This window comes from Lactuca saligna, chromosome 5 (assembly GCF_052625555.1).
Source record: "Lactuca saligna cultivar CGN05327 chromosome 5, ASM5262555v1, whole genome shotgun sequence".
In the NCBI taxonomy this organism is placed as follows: Eukaryota; Viridiplantae; Streptophyta; class Magnoliopsida; order Asterales; family Asteraceae; genus Lactuca; species Lactuca saligna.
In genome coordinates this window covers 96,701,056-96,706,311 of record NC_136421.1, presented here as the reverse complement: position 1 = coordinate 96,706,311, position 5,256 = coordinate 96,701,056, and positions in this window count along the sequence as shown.

Here is a 5,256-nt window from a genome sequence, read left to right as displayed (position 1 = left end):
ATAACCAAAAGCATTTAAACCATTTCTAGTACATATTGAATCCTCATTCATTCCATGCATGTGTTAGAAATCGGATCTTACCAAAGACATGCATGATGTTCTTGTTGAAATACCCTAATAATGCACACAAGCAAACATGCAATCTGCCAGATTACTTTGTTCGACTTTGAACAGTCATAACTCAGTCATTTCTTAACCAAATCATGATATTCTTTTTGTATTGGTTAGTTCCACGAGTTAACTTTCTAACCCAATTGGTCTCACTGTAAAATATTAAATATCCGATTTTTAGCAGATTTTACAAAAAGGTTGCGCATACAGCTCTTTTTCTGTGATCACTATTTTTATCTTGCTTAAACAATAGTCTTAAACCCAACCATAAATCTTAGGAAAAATACCTTAGAAACTTAACATATCTAGTGAGTTATGGTTGAAATTTCGTGGCTTAAAACCTCACTGAATGGGCTACAAAAATTCATGAACCTCAGCCACATCTACACTTCATGCATTATTGCATGCAACTTTTCTTAAATTGTTTGGAATCATTACCCTCATTTCTCTTCTGAATACATTCTTAACATTTTTACTTTTGAAAGCCCTTGCATGCATGAGATAATCTGGAAAATTTCAAGAGCTTTTGTTATTTATTTGATTTATTAGAATTATTGCTAAAACCAAGGGCATAAATCATATAAAATACTTCCAGAGGTCAATAAATCCTAAATAAATTCATGGATGATACTTATGGGGAATAATGACCCCTCACCAAATTTCAGCAATTTTTGTTACTGTTTCATATGATTTCTAATTTTCTTTTATTTAGGACATGATAAATTACAAAACCACTTTTTAGGATGTGAAAATTGTATCTAACAATTTTCGCATACCTTACTTGTGATGGGTGACTCAAGAAAATAATTTCAAGATTTTTCATCATGTCTAGCTATTTTTCCCAATTTTTGGTAATTATAATGGCTTAAAAATGGGAAAAATAGTTCTGATTATCCAAAATTCATGAAAATTTGCCAGGATATCATATTATATAGTAGGAGGTTACATAAAAATTTTGAATATTTTTCTCCACTGTAAACTATTTTTCCCTTATTTTCTAAAGTTAATTGCACTAAAATTCACTTAAATATACATAAATACCCAAAACCAGTTTATACATTATGAAAACCACTTTTGATATTTTTCCCAAGATATTTATACTGTAAATGATGTTACAAAAATTTATGGTAATTTATTTTAACTGTTTAATAATATTTCTTTAATTAATGACTATTTAAAGGAATAAAACAAGGAAAAATACAAATAACCACTGAAAAATATATTTTATATTTTTCCCAGCCTATTTATGTATGATAACAATTAAATAAAAAGTTTGGGTAATTTTGGAAACTGTTTACTATTTATTTCAATTTTTATTGAAATAAATGCTCAAAAATTATAAAATATAATTAAACAGCTTGGAAATCCATTTTTATAATTTTCCCAGCTTAGTATTGTGTAATAACAGTTAAATAAAAAGTTTGAGAATTTTTATCCCTCGAATGCTATTTTTCGTGAATTTATGTTGTTATTGAGACTTAAAATTTGGAAAATTAACCTTCCAAGGTTGTAATTAATCGCACGACTTGTAAAATTTCAATACATCAGAAAAAGTGTAACAAAATGATATAAATCCAATACTAAAACATAAATTGGCATTTCCCTATATGTAGAGTTTAGTATATTAGCATTAGATATCGACATGGAAACTCACTAGTGCGTGTGTTTGATGTCGTAGGATCCCGGTAGTAAGACGTTGGTGCATCCCGAAATACCGCTTGTGCCTACACAAAACATCGTGAGTATTCACGCACTCCCCTATTTTCAGTTTTATGTTTTGGGGTGGAAAAGCATGTCCAGAAAAACTATTGTTTGCATGTTGTACTTAAATTGAATTGTATCAAACATGATTGCTATTGTATTGCTATGTTTCTTTATGTATGTCTATGCAACACGGAACATGAGAACTTATCGTACAAAGGCCCTTCCCTTATCTCTAACCATTAACTCTTTGAGCCAATGGTCGTTATGGATAGCGCTATTAGGAATTGACAACTCCTCACTCGCCCGAATCGCTGGAGTGCATGATACCATATTCATCTATGGAACGATAAGCATAGATCTCGATAGGGCTTCAGTCATAGGTTTGGTTGAGACTCATTGTTTGCTCATACACATACAAACGCGTTTCTCGTTATAGCAATAAACTTGTATTCATTAATAGCAATCAACTTGTTTATCATTGAAGCAATGTACTTGTATTTACGAAAAGCCTTATTGTACGCTCGATTTTATAAACTTGTGATACTCACCAACTATTTTCATAGTTGACGCTCGTTTTACATGCTTTTTCAGGAAATAATTAGTAAGTGGATGTAAAGATTCATCATCATAGAGCATGCTGCATCGTGTTGAAGCTATTATGAAGCTATATTTTGAACAATGTTATTTTGAAAAACTTGTATTTTGTTCTTTTGAAGCTATGGGTTGTAAACTTTTAAATACTGCTATGGTGATGTATCTTTATCTTTGCAATGAAACCGTTATCGCTGTCATACCTTGCGTTTCCGCTTTAGCGGGGTGTGACAGAAGTGGTATCAGAGCTAAAGTTATAGAGAACATTGGTTTTTCTTTAAGAAAACACAACCTATAACTAAAACTTACAAAGAAATTCTTTTTACATCAAACATATTACTAGTATAATTAGGTCGGGAGTTGTATTATTGGACCTTGATTAAACATAGCCTGATCACCTATGTTTAATTAAGAAAAGATTTATACAAAGCTTGAGCTAATTATAATGGGAATATGTTCAACAAAAATATTTGAGAAAACCTTATTTAAAAATTTCAAAAGGTTAATTTTGGTGTGTGTAAGAATTGCATATTATAGGCATGCATTGTCATTTATTTCATATCTCATTGAAACTATGTCACAGTCCACTATGTCAAGATCGTCATCTTCCCGCGCTACCGCCTCAGCCGATGAATCCGGCTACGTCACTGTTATCCCTCGACGTAATCCCCCCGCCTCGATAGAAGAAGACCCATCAGAGGACACGGAAGATACTGGGAACTCGGTGGAGATCAACAATGACAACGCCCCGAGTCAACGACGCGAGGCATCACCGACATCGGTGTTGCCACAGCCACCGCTCTATGGACTTCGCATTCGGAGGACAGCGAGGAAGAGTGTCCCCATTCCAGGAAGGATACCCGCCAGCACAGCAGGACATGGCACGGCAGGACCTAGCGGGGTAGGACCCAGCGATGCAGGACCAAGAGCATCCTCACCTCAGCAAGTCATAGGGATACCTGTCCGACAGCCAGGTATGACCCCGGAGGAGTCCCGGAGATTGCAGTCGATAGCAGCAGGCCTACGTCACAGTCTCGCTGCGATAGCTGGGCATCGAGAAGTTTTGGATGAAGTTTTAGCAGGAATGGAAATCCTGTATCAGCATTCGATGGAGACTGCTAACACTGCTAGTGCTGCTAGACGAGAGGCAGGTCATGCGATGACAGCATATTATGTGTTTGGTGGGCTGTTCCTGATTGTGACGTGATAAGGATGGGAGCATTGACAAAGGAAAGCTCTAGTAGCAAGAGGAAGCCAGCAGATCAGGGAGAGAAGAAGTATGGAGGCAAGTCAGGGAGGAAGTAGAAAGTCTCAAGAAAATTTATGTTAAGAGCCCAGGAGCAAGAACCAGTGAAAACTCAAGGACAAGAAGTGCAGGAGCGAAAGCAGTACTCAGGGCCACTTCCGAAGTGCAATAAGTGTAACTTCCATCACAAGGGAGCTTGCCCGGTGTGCCAAAACTGTAAGCAAACAGGCCATTACTCGAAGTATTGTAAGGTGAATAAGGAGGGAAAAAGGACATGTTACGAGTGCGGGAGTATTGATCATCTCCGTAGAGCATGTCCTAAACTGAACAATGGACCTGGTAACAATGGACAAGGCCAAGCCAGGCAAAACTTTCAAGGAAATCAAGTTGGACAGCCAAGAGGTGTAGCCTTTGTGATTGGTGCAGAAGAAGCTTGTCAGGACCCTGAAGTGATAACAGGTACATTCCTCCTGAACAACCATTTTGCATCAGTAATATTCGATGCGGGAGCAGATAGGAGTTTTGTTTCTTTAGCATTTAGACCGTTAATTGGCTTGAAATCGGTAAAGATGAGGAATGCTTATGCTATTGAACTTGCTGATGGGTATGAAATTAGGGCTAGTGATATAATTCCTGGTTGTACTTTGAATTTAGCTGATAAACTCTTTAGCATTGACCTAATTCCTATAGAGCTAGGTAGTTTTGATGTGATAGTAGGGATGGATTGGTTATCCAAAAATAGAGCATACATTGGTTGTTATGAGAAAGTCATCAGAGTGCCTCTCCCTAATGGAGAAACCCTTATCATACACAGTGAGAAGCCAGGAAGAAGTTTAAACATAGTATCAAGCGTGAAGGTTCACAAGTACCTGAAGAAGAATTGTATTGCATTCATGGCCCACGTGCTAGAAAGAGAACTAGAAGCTAAGCAACTCAAGGAGATTCCGGTGGTTCAAAACTATCCCGAAGTATTTCCGGAGGAATTGCCCGGTCTACCCCCTTATAGACAGGTCGAATTTCGGATAGACTTAATTCCCGGAGCGGCACCGGTAGCAAAAGCACCATATCGCCTTGCACCATCCGAGATGCAAGAACTATCCGGACAACTTCAAGAACTTCTAGACAAAGGGTTTATTCGACCAAGTTCTTCACCTTGGGGAGCCCCAGTGTTATTCGTCAAAAAGAAAGATGGTTCATTCCGAATGTGCATTGATTACAGAGAATTGAACAAGTTGACAATCAAGAATCGATATCCCCTCCCTAGAATAGATGACTTGTTCGATCAGTTGCAGGGCGCTTCCTACTTCTCAAAAATCGACCTTCGGTCAGGGTATCATCAGCTAAGAATTCACGAAGAGGACATTCACAAAACAGCATTTAGAACCCGTTATGGACATTATGAGTTCTTAGTCATGCCTTTTGGACTAACGAACGCACCCGCTGTATTCATGGATTTGATGAATAGGGTCTGTAGACCATACCTAGACAGGTTTGTAATTGTATTTATCGATGACATACTTGTTTACTCGCGGACCAAAGAAGATCACAATAGACATCTAAAGCCAGTGTTGGAGCTGTTGAAGGAACAGAAATTGTATGCCAAG